General features: G+C 37.6%; 1 pseudogene; it reads right to left on the bottom strand.

Moving 5' to 3' along the window:
• Nucleotides 1-3,342: 3,342 nt before the first annotated feature.
• Nucleotides 3,343-15,894, bottom strand: part of LOC137025238 (NLR family CARD domain-containing protein 3-like) — a 47,229-nt pseudogene continuing 34,677 nt past the window's right edge.

Here is a 15,894-nt window from a genome sequence, read left to right as displayed (position 1 = left end):
GTGTATTTCTGCAGGTATGTTCATTGTTTATTGTGTTATATGTTGAGAAATGTTTGAAATGTGTTTACTATCGAGTTTATACGAGGTTGATAGATACAAAAAAGAGTGAAGTCTGTATGCAAACGTGATGTTATCAAATTGAATTTTTTTTTTTCTCAATTTTAATTGTGCAAAATCTGTAACTTTTGACATTTTTCCCCATTTAATTAATTCACTGATGCGAGTAAGTGGTGAGGAAACTATATTTTCTTTTTTCTTTTCTGCCATATAATGGTGACATGTATTTTGTGACTTTATTTATTTGTTTTATCTTAATTATTTAATTTATTTGATTTATCCTATTTGTTTTATGTTTTGTAACTGTCAAGTGAGTAAATTGTGATCTTGAGAAGCACATTTGCTATTGACGAGGTCGGTTGTGCTTTCTCTCGCTCTTCAAACGAGTGCTGCTTTTTCCATGCTGTATGGATCACTGAAGGGGAGAGACGTGTATCCCAAAAAACATTAATTGTGCTCTGTGTATTTCTGCAGACCTGCTTCTTCAGAATAAACCTTCCTGAGACCTGCTCCACCTGTATTGTCTTCTTTGAGAGCAACAAAACACAACCAGAGTAAAACTGCTACATGTGCATACACCAATAATACATATTGGGAATTCTTGCATTTACTGAATCATACTCAAGACCTTTGGCATTGGTCATGCCATGCTCTATGTTCTAGAATGTTCTTCCTTTAGCTTCAAGGTATTATTTACTAACTAAAGTATAAATAGAAACTCAAGTGTATCATTTGACTCCACTCTCTTCAGTGCTTAAAAATATTCTGCAGATGGTTTAACTTGAAAAAAATTGAAGGATAGTCATAGTCACATGATAAGTCACATAATAACTAATTACGACACAAAGCCAGCCCATTTAACCATAGTTTACATGCACAGAATTTACTCTGTGCAAACATACATGTGCTGTTTTCATAAATATTGAATTAATTAATATCAACAGCAAACTCATAACCATTGTACAAACATTACTCGCAGGAAGTTCTGCTTGGGATATTTTTTTTCCATGAAAATCTGTTTTCCCTGTTTTAATCAGTTCATCGTCCTCATCAACTAAGAAAATAAAGATGTTACATAACGTGGTTCTTAACTGGTTTGGCCATGGGACTCATGTTATACATATATAGCTTTTAAAAACCAAGAAAATATATTTCACAAAAAAATGGTTGAAACACACACAAGTGTCAACCCAACAAATACCAATGAATGAACAGTATAAGGTAGCAGTCATGAATTTTTTTTTTTTTTTTAATGCAATAAAGTTAGTAGGTTGGTATGAGCCAGCACAGTCATTTAAAAATATACAAAATATAAAAAATGAAAGTGGTATTTTGGGGTTATGGAAACAACAGTTACCATGGTAAATACACAATATTAACATTAACTGTTAATAAAACATGTAGAGAATGAACATCATACCAGCATGCAAAACTAGCTAACACATGAAGTAGCTGTTATGTAATTTATTACTTTTTGGTGATTTTATTACTTACTATTTGACATTGCATGAAAGTAATTTCTTTTGCAATTTACATATAGTGAAGTAATACAGCGCTCGCCTGTCTCTGTATTAATAACTACTGGAATTCACTTCAAAGCATCTGCTAAAAAAGTATGTGCTTATAATTTTGTCTCCTAGAGTTCAGATATATATCCAACATAACATCCTACGATAAGGTATTGCATATCCAAGAACAGACACTCTGTATCATGTCCAGGATTCCTTTTCTGAGACTGCTTCTTTCTTTACTTTAACTTTCACATTTTGTGTGGCCAGTAGCAGAAAACAGCCTGCCATAAAAGAAACTTGTGAAAGATGACTTCCCCCAGAATGAACCGACCTTTTAAGCTGTTGCAAGTAGCTCTCAAATCTGAAGGCACTGCACTCATCAAGCCTGCCATAATGGTTAGCATCAGATGCAAGCTGTACTGGCAAGTGCATGTTATACACCAAAAAATCACTGCCATTCAGTAGTTCACCTTGTTTTACAAAAAATGTCAGTAATTCCTCAGCATACAAGTTATATTTCTTGGTAAGGGCAGGACTGCCAAGAATAGATAGTGCCATAATAGACGGCATGAAGTGGTCATATAATCTTACAGGTACCATTTAGCACAATTTTCTCAGTATTAAGGGTCAACTGGTGCTTGGCCAGTCTTCTCATCAGTCTTTTATAATCAAACAGTTCACTACCGATGTTAAATTCTCATCTGCTGTCATCAGTTGGAAAGCTTCCAAGTCTTCCACAATCCTCTTAAGATGTTTCTGATGTAGCCTGCATTTTTCCTGTTAGCTCTCATCTTGGCTCTTCTTCTCCATGTCCATCTTTAAGTTACTTTATAAATTTCATACAACACAATACAGTTCAATAATTCTTCTTAACATACACATATAAAGGGCTGTAGACAAACTTTACATGGTTAAGTATACATGCACACATTATATCAATAAAAAAACAATAGCAATTATAATTTTTGTACATAGTTTTTTCTTTTCTGTATTCCATAATTTCAATACATTCTTATGCGTCATCACTACTTGAGTTACATAAAAATACTACAAAGCAAAAACAAACTTTAAACTAAATAGAGTAACTGCATAATCATCATATTCATCAACAGTTTTAATAATAATTAGAACACTCATTCCTACATTCCTGACACTTTACACAGCAGAAAATATAAAGTTTACACAAAAAAAGGTACCCGTTAACTCCTTTTGACTTTTCTGCTTGTTTATGAATGTAGAAATTTCCATATGTCTGTGTATGTATGTATGTGTTGTGTGTGCTCATAACACTAACAGATGTCTCTCATATTGAGCTCTGCTTCGTCGGTGCTGGTGTTTGTCCTGTAGGAGGCAGTAAGCAGCTCTTGTAATTTATGACTGAAGGCAGTGGTTTGGTTCTCATTTGTAGCTTTGTAGTTTAAATACTGTAAAACATTAAAGAGAAAGTTCTGACATTAGCATCTATGACTCATCACGGTCTTGATCAATAAAACATTCTGTCAGAGGTCTGCGCTTTAGATAAATCACTCTCTAGAAGATGTTTTTCTCTTTCTGTGCATGTGGTTATAATAAAGCTAAAATAAAATTGTGCAAGGCTTATTTAAATTCTGAACATGGGAAATATGTAAAAGAATTGTGAAATAATGCAGGCCAAATTCGATCCATAGTCTATATTCTGTGTACTGAGATTTTCACCATTATACGTACACGTCACTGTAATTAATGTCATGTTCATTGTTTAGAAAACTAAGTTATAATTCAAACAGTCAATAACTCACCTTAGTTTCTCCAGTTTACATTGAGGATCCTTCAGTAGATCAGAGAGTTGCTTCTTTCCTAAGTCTCCTGGTTTATTCCACATCAGCTCAATTTCTTTCAGGTGTGAGGAGTTTAATCTCAGAGCTGAAGCCAGAGCAGCACAACCTTTATGTCCAATACTGCAGTTAGACAACCTGCGGAGGGAAGGCAAAAAACTCAGTATGCCGTTAATTCTGCCTCTGTGGTTCACCAGTGGAGGGAATCATATTGAATATTAACTGAATATTAACTTTCCTTCCTGGAATCAATTTCCCATTATTCCCTGTATTCCCTGGCACTGATTGTTTCTCCACCTGTTCCTACCTACAAGCAATTTAGCCCTCATTCTCTCATGCTGGCTAACGTTTCTAAGCGCTTCTCTGTTGTTTTGCCTGCCTGTGTTTTGATCCTGGACTGTTAATTGGGTTATTATCAAGTATTATTATATTATTATTATTATTGTGTTTTACTAACGTCTACACCTACCCCAACCCTAAACCTACCCTTACAATAATGCAAATACAGTAATTAAATGATGCAATATTGATGTGTGCATGGCCAGCGGCCATAGCTGTAGCTAGCTCCACTAGTGGAGGTGACGTATTTCCTGTTCGAGAGTGGAGCTCCACTCGCCCCCTCACGCTGTAGCCAGACCCTATTGGGTGATGACGGCGTAAATGACTGCTTATTCAGCTTTCGGCACATCATTGAACATTTACTAGTGACTGTTTTGTCCATGTTCTTTTGATCATCACATTTGTAACGTATTGGGAAACCAGAATCCACATCCATCAACTGAAACATACATTAGCCAAATTTGTCTGTCTGTTTTGGATGTTGTTTTCAACAAACCATAATATAGATATGTCAGCAGATTTGGGATGCAAGCATGCGTCGAACTGTGAGTGGAGAACCGAACTGTTCGATCCCTAACAGCAACAAACACAGAACAAATCCAAACGTTATCCTGAATGTGTGTGAAAACAAAGTGAATGTACTGAAATGCGCCTGTGTATAAATACAATGTGTAATCAGATCGTTAAGAGCGCTCATACATGATTTGTTTGCACATCAATATCACAGACTCTTGAGTGCTTAATGTACGACTCCTGCACGTCACCGCAATCGACATTACTTTGATTTCAATCCTCATCCATCAAAACTTTAATAGCAAGAAGCTTGTTAGCTTTATCCAGCCGAGAAACATAGTTTTCATATCATTTAGCCATACAGCGGTGGGATGTTTCGACATTCCGTTCAGACAGGAACAGCGAGATGCGGGAGCTCGCTCTCTTCAGATACAATTGAATATGTCAGAGAGTTTGTGTTTTAAAGCGAAACAGACACTGGAATGAATAATTCTCTCTGGCATCTCTGATATACTCTACATGGATTTTATGATTATCGAACTGCGTGAAGTAAATTATGTTATGATAATTACATTATGGCACAATTTCACATGCTTCCATAATTGTTTTGCGTTAAATATACGTTAAATTATTTTAATGTGTTAAGGATTTTGAATTAATCGTGTTAAAGTTGACAGCACTAATTCTGTGTAAACAAATTACAATGAGGTGGATGGTTCTGATATAAATTAACTTTCTAACCGGCCAATTTGGCTACTAAATTGCCCTTACTGGATCTGGTGACACTGTGACCATTTATATTGGCAGTGCGGTTAGATCCATCTTTCTTTAAATGGTCTAGCCATCTGTAATGTGCAGATTGTGTATAAACACAAGACGAAGAAGATATAAAGCAAAAAGCCTTGATAATCCAATGGGTCAATACAGATCAGGCAGCAACACAACACAATGAACATACGAAACACCCATTTTAAAAAAAAAAAACAACGTAAAACTTTTTCTGCGTTTTGTACCATTAATTTACACGACAAAGGCGTTTTGGTGGCCTGAAAAAGCAAACTTTAGAAAATGGGTTTCAAATTTCAAGTTTTTGAAATCCTTCTCCATGTGAACAACAAAAAATGCAAATCGGTGGAAATGATGACGTCATGCACATGCATATTGAGCCTGATCACACAAAAATGCGTATCAGTAGTAGGAGTGTGCAATCTCGTAGAATATATATGCCAAAATAAGTTTTGGCGTGGTTATGGTACGCAGTTTTTCACGTGCATATGATATACGCACTTTATGACGTATTATACGCACGAAACACCCCCCATCCCCATCCCCATCCTCATCCTAACCAAGAGCGTGTCATATACACGCCATAAAGTGCGTATCATATGCACGCGAAAAACTGCGTACCATAAGTACGCCAAAACTGGCGTATTTGGCGTATATATTCTACGAGATTACACACTCGTACTATTGTTACACATTCTCATGTGATCGTGTCATGTTCAGTCTATATGTTTCACCGCTACATAATGGCCTGGGTGCAGAATACAGCATTTTTAGTCGTTTTCATGGATCCGTGTGAATGGGGATCATTTTGACAATGGTGTAGTCTGTATGTGTCATGTAAATGTACATGTTATGTCAAATTTTCTCATGAGTAGGCTACATCATGTAAATTTAATTGTTTTTTTTCTTCTAAAAAGGCAAGTAGCCCTAAACAATCCCCTTGTGAGATAATTTTTTTTTATTAGGCTTACATTATAATATAATATAATATAATCTTGAAGGTTTTAAACTGATATATATAATTATATCGATTTAAATGCTTCAGTTTGTTTTAATATATTATAATATGAAAACAAACTGAAGCATTTAAACAGATCTGATAGCTAAATATTAATAGAAAAGTGAACGTTAACTCTTTTATAGTTATCTAAACATCCCTGAAAACCACACCACCACTAAACTGAGGTAATTAACTGATGTATTTTGAGTTTGCAAGCTACACCTGTGGTGGGTGCGTAATTGTAAATGTCTCAGTTTTGTTAACATTCTGTGCCTATCATCCGTTATATCTGCCACTTTTCATTAAAACATTAACATTTCTTTTCATTTTGCGTTGCCTTTCATATTGAGGGTATTTAGTACGCAAACGTGATCGTATTCTTACCGTGACTGATTTGGCTCAGGTCCGCTCAATTGCATAGCATTCTATGAAACCTGTAAACAGAATTCACCAGTTCTAACTCTATAGCGACAATAACTCTATAGCGGTTGACCAGAGCACTGCAATTATTTCTCATTTAAAGCTGCTGTCCGCAGTTTTTCCTCTTTATCGCCATCTCTGTTTGAAACATGTGATTGCAGTCATATGCGGAACAGTTATCTGTATGTGCGTTGTGTCTCAGCACAGCTCATCAGCGCGGATGAATCTAATGTTTGCTGTCAGTCACCGCACCGGTGTGGATACTGAACTTCAGAATCACAGACTCTACGTCTTGAAAGTATGACCAATATAAGAATTTTGGACCCACTTAACTACTATGTACTTACATTTAAATTAATAATTTGAATGCACTTATTGTGTACATACATGTTTTTACATTGTACTTGAAGAGTTTATTTGCAAAAACAGATAACTCCATTTTTATGAATTCTCACAAATCATGTTTTTTTTTATTGTGCATTCAAAGTAATAACAATCAAACTGCAGTTGGGCTGTTTTGATTAAGTAATGATAACTCTAAAAAATACATGTAAATTAAAAAATTAAAATTCATTGAAAGTATGTTTTATATATATATTAAAAGTTTGTTTTTTAGCAAAAGCAGATAACTCCAACATTCGTTTTTTGGCAGAAGCAGATAACTCCACATTTCATGTTTCATAGTTAAACAAAACCCAAGTAATTGCATTTAAAACACTCTCAAACACACATGTGCACACAAACACCCACCCACGTGCACACAAACACCCACCCACGCGCACACACACACACACACACACACAAACAAACAGATCGGCACGCACACACACACACACACACACACACACACACGCTCTCTCTCGCTCTCTCTCTCAAACACACACACACACACACAGATCGGCACACAAGTACACACACACGCACTCATCCACACACGCACGTGCGCGCGCACACACACACACACACACACACACACACACACACACACACAAGCAAAAGGACAACCAATTTTTCAGCATGTAAGTCGTGTATGGTGTACAAGGACTTACAGGAGTCAAAATTTAAAAACCTCGATCACTTTTAGTCAGCTTTGATAAAACTTCCCTCAGCTAGCGCGTCTTTTTGAAGTGACTAGAAGCCTTGTCACCTGACCTGAATACTGCGCGCTGATTCGCTAAAACGGACTTATCGGTTTCTGTCTGTACACAAACAAGGGCGCTTGTCGGCTTCTGCTGTAAAACGTGAACTTGCGGTGCCTGAAAGTGGGCAAAACCGGCTCTTCTGACAAAATGGATTTAGGGTACAGAACGTGCTATATATGGAGAATAATGCACAGCACTTAGTTCATTTTTTTTAAAAATGGCGTTTATCGGTTTTTGCAAATGAACTCTTCACTTATATTTTAAAAACACCTGCATGTAATTACATCTGTAATTAATTTCTGTAATTACATTTATAATTACACTGTTGACCCATCCCTTAACCCTTACCCCTACCCATACCACCAAAGCTTCCCCTAATCTTACCCGTACCCCACCTCAATAGCTGCAAATGTGTTTTGCAATTTAATATGAACCCAATAAGTACATTGTACTTATTTTTTGATGTAAGTACATAGTAGTTAAGGCCACTTAATATAAAGTGGGACCAGAATTTTCACTGGAAAATATCATCTAAACAAGTAAGTAACATTTCTGCCACTTTTGTTTTGACCAACTGAGGAAAAAAGCATTAGGCCTACAATAAATCACGCTGCCAATGATGATTAAATCTAACGATCGCTTAGCTCTGATCACACGAAACCGTGCAAATTATTATTACTGTTATATTGTTCTCACGTTGTTAATGTTAACAACATCAGCACTGCGTGACTGTGTATTTAGTGTGTATTAGCGTTACCTGTAGATTTCAATTTCTGTATCCACTCCACAGTCCGAAGTCTTTTGCTTTTTGACTATGGGTGAATCTCCAGTTGTCACTGATGATTGTCATTTGGACCTTTCTGGATTACAATCCGCCATCAAAATGATAAGTTTAATTATTTCAGCTGCTGTGAGAAAAGGCTATAAACGTGCCGCTACCGGCAGCTTCCTCACATGATTTAACTGAGCCTCTCGACGGGGCTCCTTTCTGTTTACGGACGTGACGTAATGACGCACAGAGGAACTGCTGCATGCTTGAATTTCCCGCGGAAATCCACCAGTTCGAAAAATCACACTCAGTTAAGTTTAATTTTAGTGCTTATGGACTTCTAGTTCTTCGCTTTATTCCTGTTGATAAAACGAGGGCCACCCAGCACGAGCTGGGCTGGTAGGCCTCTGTTTCACTTCAAGCCATACACAATTGCAGCGACCACAAAAGAGTCAAATTAACATCGCAAAGTTTCTTTTTCTTCATCAACGCCGAAGATATTGATTACAACTTCCACACCAGTGGACCAAACCATCAATAATTTTCTTATGAGCCTGCAGATCCAGACAGCTAAGGCATTTGCAAGTATTGTTTGAACACTAAATGGCAATTTAGTATTAAGATTGTGAACCCCTTTTAACAAAGGTACTTTATAGTGTTGAGACTGATGGTTCATCCAGCAGTTGTTAATTTACTCTTTCCATTGTTTCATTCCCCTGTTATGACACGGTTCAAAGTCATTTTCCACACTCTCACTGCGTGAATGGTATATTTGTGTTTGTTAGTTAAGTTATGTATTTGTGATTTAGTTAAATAGAACTTGTGTGCACACTCTTGCGAGTTGATTCTGGTCTGCTTATAAAACCAATGTCTCTGATAACGATTCGATCACAGCTACGTGCTAAGAAAGCGATATTCTGTGGCCACGGAAAATATCCTTTCTATAAGAGTTGACAGACAATTAATACTGAGTGTTCGCTGGCCGAACAGATTAATTGATTGTATTATTAATTCAGCTACATTAAGTTAATTTGATTAACTGATTCAAATATTTATAATTAATCATAACAAATTATGACTAATTATTAATATTTCCCCTTTTGAGCTAATAAATGTCATTACAATAGATTAAAATATTTGAATCTCCTCACATTCTTTGTCAGGCAGCCTCACAGCACTCTACTTTGATGGAGCATTAGCCATTCGGGGAGTGTCTTTTGTCTCCCCTGGTGTGAATCACATAACTATTCATGGCCATCAACAATGCCACACATACAGCAGTGCAGACACAAAAACTGACAATATTTAAATCATTATATTGTGAATGATTTTCACATCGTTTTGTACTAAACATTAACTGGAGTGTAAACCATTTATGGAACTTGCACCAAGAGGTTTACATAAACATGATTACTATTAAAACATTTTATAATAATGCTCACAATAGTTTCTCCAGTTTACAGCAAGGGTCCTTCAGTAGATCAGAGAGTTGCTCCACTCCTGTGTCTCCTGGTTTATTACAGCTCAGCTCCAGTTCTCTCAGGTGTGAGGGGTTTGATTTCAGAGCTGAAGCCAGAGCAGCACAACCTTCATGTCCAATGTTGCAGCTTAATAGTCTACATGGAGAAAAACATTCAATACATTTATATCACCATAAACTTTAAGGATAAACTCTGTTTTTTTTTTTTTTAAAGAGTGCTGTAATCTTTCACTTTTCACTAAAATAACACTAACATTAGTTTCTCTAAGTTACAGTGTGGATCATTCAGTAGATCAGAGAGTAGCTTTACTCCAGAGTCTCTTAGATCATTCCCAGACAGATCCAGTTCTCTCAATGAAGGGTTTGATATCAGAGCTGAAGCCAGAGCAGCACATCCTTCCCAACTTACTCTGCAGAATCCCAGTCTGTGAGAGAAAATGGGGGAAATTTTTTTTTAAATTGTTTACTGATGGTAATTGTATTTATGATTTTTTTTTTACTGTTTACATGTGATATTACTGTTCTGTTCACACAAAAAGAGCAAATAGACAAAAATGTTAAGAGTGAAGTAATTAAGTCTTTGAGGGGTTGTCAAAGACTTTTGTAGAAGAGGGACCTCAACACAAATAGAAATCATGGGTGAATATTTACAAATTAAAAATAAGAAGTTTGTCACATTGTAATTTCGTTATTCTGGAATTCTGTACACTCTTGAAACCAATATGTTATTTCTTGACACACTTATCCTTTTTTTTCATTTTTTACACAATCAAAACAAAATGGGCCCTGTTATACAGGCAGTGTAATAAGACGTTGTCACAGACAGAAGGAGACAGCACAGGTCGCAAAGGTTTATTATTGCAGATGGTAGAGAGCAGAAGAATAAGCAGGTGAATAGACTGAATGATGATATGTTGAATGAACTTGGCTGGATGATAACAGCTTCTGTGTATTTGTAGATGATGGTAACCGGCAGGCTGAATAAGAGTGGAAGATTTGGAATGAAGACAAGGGGAGATGAAGAATGATGAAGGTGAAGAATCTCAATCATGAGACAAACAGGTAAGAAGCCAGGTAAGTGGAGAGGTATACATCAATGAGACCAGGCAATTGAGAGGTGTAATGTGATTGTTTACATAAGGAGTGCTGATGAGGGATAACGGGTATACATGCTGGCAGGTGTGGGTGATGGTGAAGTGTGTTCAGGTGATGAGCAGAGAGGATCTTGGGAATTTTAGTGCTGAGGGTGCTTGAGATGGTGACTCTGACAGTACTTCCCCCTCCCGGAAAGTGCAACTCTGCCAAAATGAATTACATCTAGGATGGGCATCCTGGAGCTGTGTCAAGTGATAGGGATACCTCCAAGATGGCACCAGAAACCCAGGAAGGTGCCGGCAGCTCAGGAAGCCATAGCAGTGCAGGAAGCCATGCTGATGCAGGAAGCTCAGGAAGCCATGGCAGTGAAAAAAGCTCAGGAAGCCATGGCATTGCATGCAAGGCTTTTGGCTGAGCTCTGGGGTGAGAGCGGCTTCTTGGCTGTGCTCTGTGCCTGAAGCGAGCTCTCAACTGAGCTCTGAGGTTGAAGGGGGCTCTAGACTGAGCTCTGGGGCTGAAATAGGCTCATGGGCTAAAGAGGACTCTGGAGTGGGCTCATTGGAGAGCTCGGGAAGGAGAGTGGGCACTGGGCTGATCTCAGGAACGAGAGCATGCATATGACTCTGGTCAGAGGCTGGAACCTTCACTGCACTCGTGTCAGGGGCTGGAGCCTTCACTGGACAATAGTCAGGGGCTGACTCAAGGGCAGGAATGGCCTCAGGAGTTTCTCTTTTAATTAGAGTACAGTTTTTGTGGTTTCACTTTATTTAATGTTTTGTTTAAAGTGTCTCATGTTTTTGCAAAATATTTTAAATCTATATCTTTTTTATCATTGTAAATGATCAGTTGAATGTTGCAGTGCTGTTACGTTTGTTGAAAATATTTGAGGTCCTATTAAATGCAGTCCTGCATTTACTGAAAAATAAAACCGATGCTGATGCCTAAAAAAAACTGATAAAACTTATGCCTTGCTGTTTTTGTGGCTTTGTTGACAACTACTTTTGATGAGCTAAAATGATGGATTTATACATTTAAGGTCAATGACATTTAAAGTGTTTTATGTGTATGGTAATTTAGAGGTTTATTTAGACATGAGTGTCAGTTTACAGAGATTTAACGGCTTGTACTCATTAATTTGTGGAGATTTCACATCGTGAGCACAAGAAGAAACAGGGAGTTACCGGTGAGTGGGTGTACATTTCCATCCATGTCCAGGAGTTTATCGCATTGGTGTAAAGCCGTACACAAAGTCCATGTCTAGAAACCAGACATGCCAGAGCAAACTGCCGGAATCATCTTAGGTTCCGTATGTAATAGGCATGTGATGGTATCAAATTTTCATGTTGCGATTAATTGCTGAAGCTTTTATCATGGTATACGGTATTATCACAATATTGAAATAAGTAGCAAATAAGTGTTGTCATAGTATAACAGGTTTAAGAACTCTTTTTTTAATAACAAAAAACAATGTTTAAATACAATAATACAATACACAAAAAATATATAAAGTACAATTTTTAAACAGATTAAAGTGCAAAAGAATTAGGCTATAAAGAACGACAGATAACAATTTACAATAAGGTCTCATTATTTAATTAACTATATTTGTTACAGAAAGTATTATTTTTTGTTAACGTTAGTTAACACTCTGGAGTCTGAGGTATCGCCGGCTATACCACCTCGGTTTTTTTCTTACTAGTGTGAAAGAGACTAAAAATGCTGGCAATTTTGCACATACAATTAAGTGTTATATACCATTTTAATCTGTAAAATATATTCTTTTATTTGTGTACACTGAGTAAAAACAAAATGTTGTTCTTTTTACAAAATAAAGAAAACTAACATGATGCGTGATCTCCCGTCTCCCTCTGAACAAAGTCCAATCTGATAATTCTCAGAAAATTAAGTGTAACTTAAGTGTAACACAAAAAAATTAGACTCATGTCTAAAAAAAAATTGAAATGTCATGTTTTAAATCATGTAAGTCAAATCGAAAACAAAAATTCTCTCTTTATGTAATCTGTATGAAAAAGGAGCCATGTCAGAAACCCGTGATTCAGCTCATTATCAGCTAATGCGGCCACGCCCACGGAGCAAGTGCTATTCAGACGCAAATTCTGAGGCAATACATGTATACATCATCACAATCGTGTATTTATTATCTTCAAAAGTGTCTATCTGCATGTTATAGGCATAATTAGCGATCTCTGGAAGCCTCTGTTAGTTCCTGGAATGTCACATGGTATGCCTGTTCTTCATTAGGAGGCATTTGTGGACTAAATGTGCACAGAGCACCCTTCTGCTGCAAGTATGAATTGAAAACACAGTATCCAGCGCTCATAGTGATGAAAATAGATATTGAATAAATATTACTCCTCTGTATAAAAAATTGACATAAACATATGAGAATTCATGAATATTTTTCCTAATGTGCATGCTTTTAAGCATATTAAGAAATTACAGTCAATATAAGATTTTAAGAGTAAAACAGGTCAAAATGTGAAGCTTGAGTCTTAGATCTTTTTAATGATGTATAGTTTGTCAACTGCACAATAACATTTAGGCTATATAATATAACAAATATAGTAGCCTATATGAAATGCCATAGAGGTAAGAATGTTCAGACACTTTGCATCACAGAAATACATTATATTTTAAAGTATATTAAAATAGAAAACCATTATTTGGTTAGAGACTTAAAGGTGCTCTAAGCAATGTCACACGTTTTTAGGCCAAAACATTTTTTGTCACATACAGCAAACATCTCCTCACTATCTGCTAGCTGCCTGTCCCCTGAACACACTGTAAAAAACGCAGTCTCTGTAGTCGCCACAAGCTCCAAAAATGGCAACCAAAACTACCTGGTGCAGTCTGGACCACGAAACATTATAAACATGCTCCAGCACACAACTGACAAGAATGATTTTAAATGCACGTTCATGACTGTTTTAGGAAGCACGGAGGGGAGGGGGAGGGGGTAGAGGAGGGAGGGTATAGCTAGCCTCTGTGTTATTTGACAACGTCAACAGAAAGTTACTCCACCCAGGATCGCTTAGGGCACCTTTAAGACTTCTTTTAAAAAAAAAAAGTGTCCAATCTTTTGACTGATACTGTAATTCAACATAGGCCTATATAAATTTTTCTTCACATGATGTGCAATAATACGTGCATGCATGAGATCACAAAAATCATGTTTTTTTTTTTTTTTGTCAAGAGTGGACATTAATCCTGGTATAAGCATGATCACATAGGGTTTTTTCACATAGCCTACCTGACTGAAAGAATTCATTATGCGGGTCATTATGCGGATCTTTTGTCTTCTCAGTTGTGAATAACATCATTATTCATGAAGATTCACACCTCCACACATACTGTGTTTCTTGACAAAAAGTGTCTTACAAAATTTAAATATCTATATTGTTTTATATGAATTAGTAGGCAGGATAATTTTCACATAATTTTGAAGCAAAAACGCTAGTCTGCAACCTCCAATAACCAGAAGTCTTGTGAACACCTATATAACATTAGTTTTGTGGCCTTATTTCAGTGAATTTTTCAATAACCATGCATAAACATCATTCCTTCAAAAAAAAAAAAAAAAATGTACATACATGTTCCTCACATATTATGGTAGCCTAGTTCGTGCTGAATACAGTGTAATGACACTTTTCCCATTAATATGTTTATGAACAACTGAAAAAAGCACAAATGTTAAGGCATGTCAAACTTCTCCAGGGCCCCAAAACAGCCTCAGACTCCAGAGGGTTAAGAAATACAACTGATTATTGTTAGTTTAATTTCAGGTCCATTAAATATATATTCTTTTGATTTTAGGTATGTTATTAAACAGTAACTAAGAAATGAACTAAAAATAATTAATGCTTTCAAAGTATTTTTAATTGTCAGACCTCTGGTGTATTGACAGCACATATTTGATGTAAATTTATCCACCTCAGAGGATGTGAATGTGATGCAGCGTTGTGTGAGCTCTGCACCACTAATTTGCTGTGAACTGCTGCGCCTTGAAGCACCAAGGGTGGCAGAACAGCCCCCTGAGGGCCACAAGGTAGGACGGGTGAACACCGCTCCACCCTATGTGGGGCTGCCCTCAGGAGTCTGACACCACTGGCATCAGGACTTCTTCTGCCCAGCCTTCTTCACCTGAAGAAAGACCCTCATGTCCGTTTTTGGTTTAGAAGGCTTGGGCTGAGAGTGCTATCCCGACCCACCGTATCTTTGAGGTAGACCACAAGAGGCGACACTCTCCTGCTGTGCTCTGTATGAGGAGCTGTACGGCTGTACAACCCCAGAGGATGGATGGTGGCGTGGCAGGTATTTTTTGAACACCTCCGCTTGCTTCTTGGCTTCCGTCACTGAACAGGCCAGATGGCGCAAGCGGGGATTCGAGAAGAAAGGTCCTGTCCTTCTCTTTTAAATCGGACAAATTGAGCCACAGGTGCCTCTCTGTTGCCACCAAGGCTGCCATGGACCACCCAAATGCTCTGGCGATCTCCTTGGTGGCTCTCAGAGACAAATCTGTGGCTCGATGCAGTTTGCGAACTGCATCTGAGCCAATCCCTTCTCCCCCATCCAAATCCTTAAGCAGGTCGACTTGGTATGCTTGCAAGATAGCCATCGTATGCATGCATGCACCAGCCTGACCTGCTGCCATATATGCTTTACCCACTAGCCCTGATGTAGCTTTTAATGGCTTAGTGGGAAGCGTGGGGGCCTTCAGGGACGATACTGAGCCCGGGGACAGATAGCTCGCAAGCGTCTGTTCAACCCGAGGCACCGCCCCATAGCCATACTCTTTCAGCCCTCTTATATCTGAATAATGCTTGATGTGAGGGCTGAAAAAATAGGGATTAGTACGGCTTCCTACATGATCTCGCTAACTTATCATGGAGGTCATGGAAGAAAGGAAGGCCCCTCGGTGGAGGTGATTTATTAGATGATAGGAAACGC

Source organism: Chanodichthys erythropterus, chromosome 8, assembly GCF_024489055.1.
Source record: "Chanodichthys erythropterus isolate Z2021 chromosome 8, ASM2448905v1, whole genome shotgun sequence".
Classification (NCBI taxonomy): domain Eukaryota; kingdom Metazoa; phylum Chordata; class Actinopteri; order Cypriniformes; family Xenocyprididae; genus Chanodichthys; species Chanodichthys erythropterus.
This window is presented reverse-complemented; position numbering and strand designations above follow the sequence as displayed.